Source organism: Anabas testudineus, chromosome 10 (assembly GCF_900324465.2).
Source record: "Anabas testudineus chromosome 10, fAnaTes1.2, whole genome shotgun sequence".
In the NCBI taxonomy this organism is placed as follows: domain Eukaryota; kingdom Metazoa; phylum Chordata; class Actinopteri; order Anabantiformes; family Anabantidae; genus Anabas; species Anabas testudineus.
The window spans coordinates 21,168,739-21,180,747 of NC_046619.1; the positions used below are offsets into that span (position 1 = coordinate 21,168,739).

The 12,009-nt window shown below is 41.5% G+C and overlaps 1 protein-coding gene across 3 annotated transcripts in view; it reads left to right on the forward strand.

The window, feature by feature from the left end:
- Positions 1 to 2,978: 2,978 nt before the first annotated feature.
- Positions 2,979 to 12,009, forward strand: part of LOC113160473 (polycomb group RING finger protein 3) — a 44,815-nt gene continuing 35,784 nt past the window's right edge. The window contains exons 1-2 of one of the 3 annotated variants that reach the window (XM_026357753.2): positions 2,979 to 3,083; positions 6,776 to 7,009. The gene's annotated coding sequence lies outside the window, so the exon portion shown is untranslated. Of the gene's footprint in view, positions 3,084 to 3,310; positions 3,558 to 6,775; positions 7,010 to 12,009 lie in introns of those variants that run through there. The other 2 variants (XM_026357752.2, XM_026357754.2) reach the window with 2 other exon arrangements.

Sequence of the window (12,009 nt, forward strand, 5' to 3'; positions counted from 1 at the left end):
TTCTCAATAACACTTATAAAAGAAATCTTGAGCTAAAAAGCGTATAAACGCCTGATGTTCACGTTATATGTGCTGAAGAGGTAGTTAAGCTATGAAGTCGCTCTGCAGTGGTTTTGTGGCTTTATTTGAGCAGCAAGAGACCGAAGCTGCTGAAGAAGCGTCTGTCTGACACCAAAAACAAAAGTCAGTAAATCAGTAGCACGAATGAAGTCATTGGGGAACATGGATGACTTCATTTATGTTTAGTAATTAGTGCTCTCAGTTTAGTCATTTGTGCTCTCTAAATACCACTTTAGTCCTTTCATAATAAACTCGTGGATATTATTTTTTACACAATTAGTTTCAAATTAAATTTCTGTCTAACTATAAATTTTATCAATTAACTGATAATTTCTGCTTTAGAGAGCTGGTTGTTTTTTGTTAAAATTAAAGAACACGTCCAGTGGAGACTGAAGATGAATTCAGTCATGGATGGTTTATGCACTAATCATTAGAACATGCTGTATAGTTGATTGATTAATCATTAATTAAAATAATCCTAACTTTATGCTTTAAACTGACAGATATTAACTCATATTCAGTTACTACAATTCAGAATTTCACACTGTGCTGCAGGGAAATCCTGTCTCCGGGCAGAACGAACAGAGTGAGAGCTCTTTGTTCCTTTGGCTTCGCTCATTGTACTGAACAGAACATGACAACACTCCTCCCTCACTTTCACTCTTTGCTGTTTCCTCTTTGTGACGGGTCTGTTCTTAGGTTTGTGCTACAAGTCAAACCTGACATCACCTTATGTTTCATTTATTTAGAATTTGGAGACTTTTGCTCTGCTTTATTATTATTTGCTGTATATTGCAGTGCATTTCCGAGATTACCTGTGTTTTATTCCTCAGATGTTTGGTCTTTAAGTGAACTCCAGGGGTCTCCCTGTACCGGAGTTAGGACAGATGTGCAGAAGCAAACACTGTACGCAAACTAGGTAGTTAGTTTAAGCTTTATTTAGTCAGGAAATTTGATTTGAAGTCAAGATCTGTTGCAAGATCGACCAGAGAAACAAACAAACAGCTGAATCACAAATCTGCATCAGTGGGCTTTATAGCAACGGCACTCTGTGTCCTTAATGGATGAAAAAACCCTGTCAGTCTGTCACCGTCCAGCACAGCATGAAGAAACTGGAAGAGCTCATGTTAGTAAGAAAGTCTGCTGGTGACATCGAAAACTCATCACTGAATAAATATATGGGACATAAAACAAAATTTTACTCTAGATAAATTATTCAATCATAGACTTTTTGCAAATGAGCTCTGTTTTGGAAAAGTAAAGACAGTTAATACACAAAGCTCTGCATGTATTTCACACTTCACACACCAACAGGGAATAAATAACTCCGTAGAGTTAAACTATACTTCGGTTATAGCTTCTTTTGTGCTATATGACTGTGATAATTAATGTGTTGCAACCATCACAGGTCCCTTTTGGAAGCCCTTCATTAACTAAACATTACTTGCAGCGTCTTCATACAAAGCTTTACCAGCTCTTGGAACAGACTCAGGCTTGATTAAGTTATCCTGACTACAGCCCCGGAAGGTTTACATTGAGTTACTGCATGTCCTGCACAAATAGTAAAACAATGCTGTGCTGTGGTGGAGATCTGAAGAAGCCTCTGTCTGTTTTATTTTTATTTCAACCCCTGAATAGAAATGCGGCTGCAGCGAGGGACTGAATTGTAAGTGGGAATGTGAGAGATTTATATTGTCTGAGGGTCAGCACATGCTGGATTGTGGTCGTGCTAAAAACAAAGATTTTTGGCAACTGGGACTAGTTTTTGTTTCAGAATCATTATTTCTAGTGAAGAACGTGCAGCATGCAGAATTTCAACAATAGTTCGACCACATGTTCTTCAGGAATCCCACCACAGCTATGGGAAGAAACTAGGGTCCCACCCACACTTTACCCCCTAAAGAGAACCACTCCAGATATTTACCAAACCCCAAACTTTCCCTAATTTTAACCACAGGTATTTTTAACTTCATACAGGAATTTATCCATCTCAAAGCTCAAACTTTGTATCTTAATTATAGAGCTTCTACCCATTGATCCATTAGTTTGCATCAGGCACAATTTAAAACTAATCTTTTGACTTTAAATAAAAAATATTGTCAGTCAAATAAAATTTGACTGGCAAATAAAAGTTTTACTAGTTTCACATTAATCTCAACTTGTGTTAATGCGTTAAAATCAGACAACTTTACATAAACATGTGTTGTGTTGTATCTTCAGGTGTTTTGCCTTGAAATTGTGAGTTGAATGGACTTTTAGACTACTAGAAGCAAAAGTTAAGGGCAACAAGACTGGAACACTATTTGTACAGGCATTAGTCATTAGGATTCATAAGCATAGGGCAAAATTGATGGATGAATTGACCAGCTGAGTTGCTAAAAGAAACTGTGATACTGCTGTAAGGATGCATCACTTCATTATTTTGTTAGTGACAGGAACTTTAACAGAAGCTGAACTGCAGTATCTCCTCCTGTGTTCAGGTGTCAGATTTTTAGATGCAGCTCTTTGTTGAGATTTTCTGAAACCAGTGAAGAAACAGATGAAGCAGACGAACAGACCATAAAATCATAGCACAGCCCACAAATGCACATTTGACCATTTTTGACACGTGCAAAGCAGCAAAAAGCTAAAATAAATAGATTCTGATGTTTCTAATCGTTTAAATCGTACTTCCACTAACCCCAACCCAAAAAGTATAATTCATATTAGAACATCTCATAATCACATGACCCGGTGTCGCACACTCATTAAAAACAGCATCAATCGATACATGCCTTTCATTTCCTCCTAATTAATAATTAATGAACCACTCACCGGATCAATTTTAATAATTAGTTTCACTCACCCCACCCCCTTCTACACCCCCACGTTGGCCGCGCTCTGCGCATGCGCGGCGCTGCTCCAGGAGTGCAGTTTCGGCCTGTTCCGCGGCCGCTCGGTCATTTTCGCCTCTTTGTTTTACTGATAGTGGATTTAACTCGGATTCAACCCAGGATCCAGCGGACCGTGCTGCTCCCGAACAGGTTAGTTTGTCCGAGTGCTCTTGTGCCCTGCATGTCTCCGTCCCCGCTGGCTCTGTGGCCGGTTTACGGTCCCGGTTTGAGCCCCCTCCTCCTCATTTTTGGCGTGTCTCTTTCCGCTTGGTGCTACGGGGCATGCTATGCGTGTTGTGCTCTGTGTCTGTGTGCGGGTGCATGGCGGCGCCGGGCCCTGCAGTTGCACACCGGGGATGGGGGGTTTTAAGGTGGAAAGTGCATCGTAAAGGCTTCTTTAAAGCTCACCGGGATGCACACGGTTAGCTGCACCGGAGAGGAGGCTCTGGCAGCCGCCTCTCTGGCTGTCTCGTCAGGTTTAATTGTTCCTCTGAAGCAAACTGCAATTCTTCTTTTCCACTGAGCTGGAATATTCTTGAAGAAAAGCTCCTGGTCCACCATTAGGCTCACCCCGTCCTCCAGCCGTCCAAAGTTCACCCAGTGTGTGTGGAGGATCTGCATGAGGTTTGGATTCATTCAAAACCCCAAGTCGGTGCATTTATTTCTCCTCAGAGTGGATGTTGCTCCTCGGCAGACTGCTGCAGCAACAAGCCTGGTGTGACATTGTGAAGGGGGAAGGCATGCAGAGAGCAGCCAACAAGTCTGTGCAGCTTTTTGAGGGGACATGCAGTTAAAATATCACATTGACACAACTAAGTTCAGTGTGACGGATGGAGCGGGACGCTGCTGTTTCTGAACTTTGTCATGTGAAGGTTCATGCAGCCATGGGAGAGCTGTGCGGGTTATATGCAGGTCAAATGTTGTAGGAGTGGAGGTTAAATTTGGTTGAAAGTGAAAGTTCTTCAGCTGTCTGTATATAAGAAGTGTCTCAACCACATCCCAAAGTGTTTTCTGTAAAATAAGAAGGTATAATCCATGTAAACACGTGATTTTCTTTTTAGATTCAGCTTCTTTTATCTTTCACTTGCAGACTGATGCATGTGCACAGGTTTGGCATTGATCTGCTGAAGGGAGAAAGTTTCTCAGTATATACTCAGTATTCATGTTTGTGTTACAGAGAATTGACTTTTCGGTGAAGTAGTCGACGTCCATCAAAATGTAGAGAAACACATTCTGAAAGGGAAAATTAACAATATATTAAACTTGTGGATTATGATCCACACATTTGACACCACACACCCCTCCTGAACCTGAGCAGCGTGGTTGTTTTACCCAGAGACTCTTTCACAGTCACACAGTTGGGGTGTAAAGCACTAACCCTGGAGTTGTTGGGAAACCACTGCTGCCCCCCATACTGAACTTTTCTTTGTGATACAAATAATTATTCATAGCAGAATTTTATTTATTTTTTGCCTCCAATTATGACTGGACTGGAGTGGATCTGTAGGTACAATTATTTTGAAACAAGTGAGGAAAAAATGATTCAAGACGGTTCCTGAACAATTTAAAAAAGGATGCATTGAAGAAAACAATGTTTTTAAGACTCAAACACAGGCAGAAATTAAAAGATGTGATTAAAATGCACCTGATGCAACATTTACAGGTCACCTAGACCAAAATTAGCTCAGCTGGAACCCACATGTCTGATCTGTGCTCACATGCACTCCAAACTTTGGTGCCAGGAAACCATCTTGATGCTTAATTTAAACTAGACCATCTCCTATGTGTTGACATCAAATCTTCTTTAGGCTCCATCATCACCTGCATGTCGGCAGCTCCAATGTTGACTGACAATTTAAAACTCCATAACACACCTACCAGGATGGCTGTTGAACGCTCCCGACTCGCATGTGGCCTATTAATGAGTGTATTATTTGGTGATTCTGAAATTACACACACTGTGCCAGTGTTTTTATGAGCTTCAGTAGCTTCAAATCTTGGAACATGCTGCTGCTTAACTGCACCCAGCGTGCTTGTGTTGTAACAGCTGAGCCGCCCTGTGATGCTTTATACAGTCAGAGAAAATGGGATCTCGCTTTCACTCTGTTTTAGATCGAGTGTGTCAGCATGGCTCTTGAATCTGAATCTAAAGGCTCTCAAACTTAAGTCAGGACATGTTTTTTTGCTACAGCTGCACTTTCTAATTCCAGCTGGTAGAACAGTTGTATTTTTACTCAAGTAAACTGAACCTCATGTTTCTGGGCTCGTATGAAGGACCCCTCTTCCCTGAATGATGGTTCTCGTCTAGCTCAATGTTGCTCGACCTGCAGTTGGAGATCCCACATGATATGGCTGTTGCGTAAGACTGCACATACTCTCTAAGCATCAACTTTCATGTCAGGTTTCTGCTTGCTTTGCAGGGAAAACCAAGTTACCTGCAGCTTTTCTAGACAGCAGACCTGGAATTAAACAACATCTAATGAGCTTTTCTATTGTCACAGCAAAGTCTTTAATGCAGAATGAGTAGAAATCATCAGAATCTTTATGTTGACCCACTACCCTACTGAAATATGCAGCCATTCTCTCTCTGTTTAAACAATGTTAATGGTCCCAGTGGGCAGTCAGATAAAACTAAGCCTCACCGGACAGGCAAGCAGGATATGGCCTCTTAAGGCCCAGAAGTGCTTGATAGTGAAAAACTCCAAAGCGCCAGAAGATGCATTTGTCTTTTTCTTGGACAGGAAATCATCTCAGGCAGCTCCCTAAATAAGCGACTGAGCCACTGTGGAGAATCAGTCGCTCACAAATCAAACTGCAACGTGGAGAAGCTGTTCACATCTTCAGCACTGGCCTGGCTTTCTCCTCCCCCCGCAGCTTCTGATAAGAATAGAAAATGTAGAAATTTAGAAAACGCTGTGTCAAGAAGTAAATCAGATTACAGGGTCACTGTTAAGTGACACAGTGAAGCCAAAAGACAGTTTTACAGAGCATAAGGGGGTCAATCGAGAATCAGACAACCAGGAAACACTGACGGCTTATCTGATCATACAGCCCTGGGATGATCACTTCGTCTGTCTTGATGGTTGCAAAGTAAACAGTGGAATTATTTTATTAACTGCGATATAATCTAGCAGCGATGTGTGTTTGCATGTTCCTGATTGGCCAGTGCAGTGCATTAGCAGGTGACTGCATTTTGTTGCAGCAAAGGTTGAGTCTCTTCCTTTTTTTACTACCTGGAGGCCTTTGCTTCATGACTTCAACACAGTCGTCTTCTGTTGAAATGAATGAGGAGCATGAACGTCAGTCTGAATACAGCCTAAAGGCTCAATCACAGCAACACTTAAAATGATCATTTCACTTCAGCTAAATTACAGAATAAGCAGATTGTCTTGTGTAAATTCACTCATTCACTGTGTCAAACGCTGTAGCTTAGCAGAATGCTTCTAGTGCTGTATATAGAGGTAGTGCACATGGCCACCTCACTGCAAAAGTGACAACACAAATGTTTATTAACCAAAAGACACAGGAAGATGCGTTAAAGCCGTTCAGATCAATGCACAGCCTACTCTACCTGTGCAGATAGGATTCGCGGCCTTGTGCTTTCACCGATCGTGTCTGTTTTGTGTCAACATCCCGAAAAACTGGATGTCAACAGTTGGTGTGAAATTAAATGGTTTGACGTGCCTTTGTGTTGACGATAAAAACACTCCCTGACAGACGCTCAATGGGAGAAAACACAAAACCAGAGGCGAGAAGCGAGTCTGTTTCAGATCCTCTTTCAGATCCAGTTGCTGACTTTTTTTCTTACATTCTGCTCTTTATTCTTTGTTTTCTGTGTTCAGGGAGAATGAGGGCTTCCTTCGATCTAGATGAAATGATCCCACACTTCAGCTGCTCGTGAACCTCATGTTCAGTCTCTGTGCTCTGCAGTAGTTTTGGACTTTGTGCTGTGCAGCAGTGGCAGACTAACACACGAGCCGAGCGGCGTCCAGACTCACTTGTTAGTTCAGCCAGTTCAGAGGAAACAGGACGACGGTGAAAACTAAATGCACCGATGCTCAACGCTGTCTTGTCAGGTGATGTAACCTCCCTCCTCCCAGCTGTGTTGGAGGTTTCTAAATCTGTGATTGACTACCTCAGCACCACAGATTACATGTTGACGTTCTGTGCAAGTTTTGACTAGTAACAGATCAGTGACGTTCAGTCACATGTGGAGCTGGAACTGTTTTCAATCAGTTAATTGATTAGGACAGAAGACAAATAGCCAATTAATTGATTAATCGTTTACAGGGAACGTAAACGTTTCCAACATTTTCTGTCATTCTTGGTGTTTTGTGTGGTTTGTGGTATGTATAGGTGTGTGTTCACTACACCACTAATAAAGAGACGACCAGTCAGTCTTACTGTGTGCTCGTGTCTGTGGTAACATGACTCTTGCGATGCGTATTGTTGCTAATAAAGCTCATGTGTTGCTAGATGTAGTAGATTTAGCAACTTTTGCCCCTCAAAACATGGACATTAGGTACTTCATGTGAGGTGAGTCACTAAAATCTGTCATTGATGTTGACTCCGGTGGTTGTAGCCCCACAGAAACCTCGGTGTATCGGTGATCATCGTTGTATTGCCCATTTATACTGAACTGAAAGACGCTCTAAAGACACTACAGTGGTTTTCCTGCTGTGGTGGCTCAGAGTTAATTGTGAGACTGATCAGTTGAATATTGTGCTTTCAGATGTTGTTGAACACTGTAGTAACCCACTCCCACTCAGCGTCGAGTTGAATGATTCATAGAGAAACCAGAGAGGTTTTTACATCAGCACACTTCCACTATTGTCTTGTGATATTTGCAGTTTTGTTGTGCTCCCTCAGTCTGAACCGCAGCATCCTGAACGGAGCCTGTCTTGAAAGACCTAAACAGACAATATAACAAGTCGGCTTTTATTTAGTGGTCTGTCAGCAGCCTACAAAACCTGGTCAAGGGTCAGTGGAGGTCTCCGTTTGCACTAAACTTTGTAACACAGAGAAGTGTCAGAATCTGTCAGCTTAACTAACCCAGAAAGCTTTAGTAAGTGAACATCAGTGGGCCAAATGAGGAATTAATTAAACGCCGTACAGGCTGGGCTGTACAGTCAATGGCTGATAACTGTCACCTCTGGTCTGTGTGAAACTCGCCCTGCGGCCTGGGGCCCACAGTTTGTGGTTAGAACTGGAAAAGCAGGACAGGTCTACACGGCTGAGAGCATGTAAACCAACAAACCCACGTAATGGCTCATTGCGTCTTCCTTGTTTGCAGCCACCACAGGCAGAATGGTGCATTTGAATATTTCACTTTAACTGAGAAATGGAAACAAAAATGAATAAAAGCGCAGCAACAGGTTGTTGTTGGAAATGGAAACTGTAATAACCGCCACATGCCGGCACTGATAATAGATGTTGTTTTCTCACGGGAGAGGTGGTGGTGTCCAGCACGTTTCCCCTCCCCTGCGTCCTGCCTGCCCCTCTCGCTCTCTTCAGTCGGTATCTATGGAGGTCAGAAGGCCAAGAGTTTCAAAAGAGGCCCCTCCGACCGGTGGTGTGTGGTTTTGATCAAGTGACAGGTTGATTAACAGAAAAACACAGAGGGGAAAGTTAAAGCCAGAATGTGTATTTACAAGTGATGAACTTAAATGTTCTAAATAAATGAATCTGCAGGTTTTCTTTGATATGTTTTCTTAATCTTTCAGTTAATGAAACCTTTACATTACAACAGTTTAGCACAAGTTGGACTCTGTTTCCAACTATATTTTATATTAAAACTTTAATCCATCAACTGACCAGTCAATCACTACTCATTACTTCGAGTGAAAGTACAAATTATTATCTATTTCCACTTAAAGGTCATTTGCTCGTTTTCATTTGTTTTGTCATTTTGAGCTGAAAATGTTGGACAAAAGACAACATTGATGGGACACCAACCTACAGACACAGGTACTTGGGGGACTGGATGAACCGGTGATCAAACCATCAACCTCGCAGTTATTGTTTATGAAATTAAAAAACAACAAAAAAAGTCAGTTAGTCTTGAGAAGTCACATTGATTTCCTTGTGGCACAAAATGGGAATATGTTTCCTTTAGGGCTAGAAGACAAATAATAATTGTTGTAATCAATAATACATAATTGTTAGTTTTAAAGCTATTTAAGTATCATATAGTTTTTAACTATAACATATATATATATAATTGTATATATGCATAGTGATCATATTACCCACTAATGCTGTTCATTACATGTAGGTTCAATGGTGCACCTCAAATTTGTGTTCTTGCTAATAAAATTTTCTTTAAGGAGCACCAGTGGTTCCAGTGGCACCAGTGGTACCAGTGCTAATAGCTAGACTGGATCTTTGTGTAAAATGAATGTGGAAACAAGCAAGGGACTGAAGGACAGCATCCCGTTTACAGCAGGAAGTAGGTCTAGAAGGAAATGGGGGCCTTGATTTAAAAACCAGAAATGCTGCATGTGGAGGCTGTGGCTTAAAGGCCAAAGGTCATTGATTGGAGCCTAAATCACCGCAGTGTTTAAGAAAACATTGTCACGAAACAGGGCGAGCACCGTCAACCTCGCTGATCTGCTGCTGTTGTTGTAGCTTCAAGCAAAACTTGAAGCTCTGAGTTGCTCAAGAAGAGCTGCTTAGTTGTAAATTGTAGGTGGCTGTGGTTTAGTGGGTGTGACTGAGAATATACAGCAGAGCGGTGTTGAAAGAAAATACATGCTCAGCAAACTCTGTTTGGGTAACTTAAGATTTCAAATACAGTAGATCATGAGATAAGTGGCAGTTTATGGACTCTTGCACGCTATCAGCTCTGAGTTTATTAAAAAAGAAAAAAAGGAATTTCTAACACAGGCTTTTCACAGGCAGAGTAAAGTTGAATGAGTTTTCACACCTTTTAGGAAGTGACAAACCACCGATTAACAAAAGGTTTAACAGAGTGCACATAGTACATTTGCAGTATATTCAAGAGGTGTGTTTAAAAAAAGACCAAAACCGTTAAAGGGCACATTCACGGTCTCAACGTTTTCCAGAACTGCCAACTCGCCAACCTGTTGGAGACGATCTAGCTCTCTGGTGGAGCTCCCCGTGCTCCCTGATGTCCATAGATTTAATACAATATCCCAGAAATCAGATATTTCTTGTCTTTAGAGGTCCCATGACTTGCCTTTGTGTGCAAGCTTTACTTTATGAAAGCAACACTGTAGGTCAGTCAGGTAGGCGCTTTGTGCTGTGATGCATTCATGGACAGCATAGAGTGTGGGGCATCTGTGTTTTGACAGCAGCACGACCATCACTTCCCCACAAAAACGGAAGGACAGACAACACAAGCACACAAGAGGCACCACATAAGCACCCAGAAGAGAGACACACGGAGAACATGATCACAATGCAGAGAGAGGGACAGTTTGGGTCAGTCCTAATCATGCTTTTATACAGATTATTTTGAGTGTTGCATAAGGGAAGAGTACGGTGCCTCAGGACACTTGCACAAAGAGAGCCGCCCTGTGAAAATCAAACTGGTGGCAGACAGTTAATTTAAGTGAGGCTGTAAAAATCCACCCAGCAGCCGTGAGTTTAGAGACACTCACAGCAAACACTGTCTGGGCTAGTGCCACAGATGTGTTGAGCTTCGTGTTACATTGGCGTCTTTGCAGCCGTTATCATAAACAAAATCTCTATTTGATGTGATGTCGTGTCGATCCTGGGGTGTAATTGGTTGATTGCTCATCTTGACTCACAAACCAAGGGCAGCTGGCATGTGTTTAGTGCCTTGTTTAAATCCTAGTCCCATGCTGTTGTCATGTTGACCAAGGGGTGCCCAGACAGCGTGTACAGTGTATTGTCTAGAGATTGTTCTAGTCGGAGACTCCAGTGACTGGTCTGCTATGTTGATCTTCACTTTAAGAAACTGACTTCAGTTTCTTAAAGTGAAGACTGGATAATGATCCTTCATGTCTTAAAGCTGCCCAAACTTCTAGCACAGGATTTCCTGGTGTATCTTGTACCTCTGCTTTTTTTGCCTCCGTTAATGTCAGAAATGACAGTTTTGTGAAACATATTTATTTTAGTATCAACGTTTATAGAATGAGACTTCATTTTATTATGTGTGACTTTACTGGTCAGACATCAGGATGAAGATTGTTCAACAGTTAAAGACAGACAACACTAAAGAGTCTGCAAGTTGTAGATAAGTAGATTTTTTTCCTCATACGACCAAAACCTTAAGATTTAAAAAGATATTAAACACAATTCTTCACTTTACATAAACTAAAAACAGTGAGTGTTGCATACAAATTAGTTGCAGATGAATTTTCTGACAGACTAATCCATTAATCAACTAATCCCTGCACCTGTTAGTCGTTAGTTTGGATGTATTTATAGCAGTACGGTGCCTTGTGTGCATTGACTGACAGTAATTAGGGCTAATTATGGCTGTTTGGAAACTGTCAAGTTGGGCTTCCATCCTCCAGTTTCATGGGCATCTTCAGTCTGTCGACAAAAAAACAAATTCATTGGAAAAACTAGAAACTGTAAAAACTCGAAGGAAACTTTTACTGATGGCTGTAAAACAAATACATGTAACAAACAGAAATAATTTGTGGTTCAGTGCATGATGAGCCTGGAAATGTCCCAAAACTTCACAAACTAGACGCATAAGGATGAAACCAACAGGACACGGATCAGTGCGGCTGGTGATGATTGAAGAATTGTGTCTCATATCTTGTCAAATCCTGTCTAGGAGACACTCACAGTAACTTTCAGTTGTATATTCCAGCAGTCGGTCAGTGTTTGCAGTCGATTGATTCTGCTGGACACGCTACTGATTTATAAAACATTTGTGGACATGGATTTACTACATCCATCACAGCAATACTTATACACGCTCTGTGTGAATTGAAAATGAACTACTTCCCTGCAGCTGACAGAGTTGGAAATATTTGTTCACTCTCTCAAGTGGTTGGTGCATTCGTATTTTCATCTGCCAAAAAATATCATCACACAAGAGGCGTTTTCAACCACAGAGAAGAAGCCAGTTGATTAC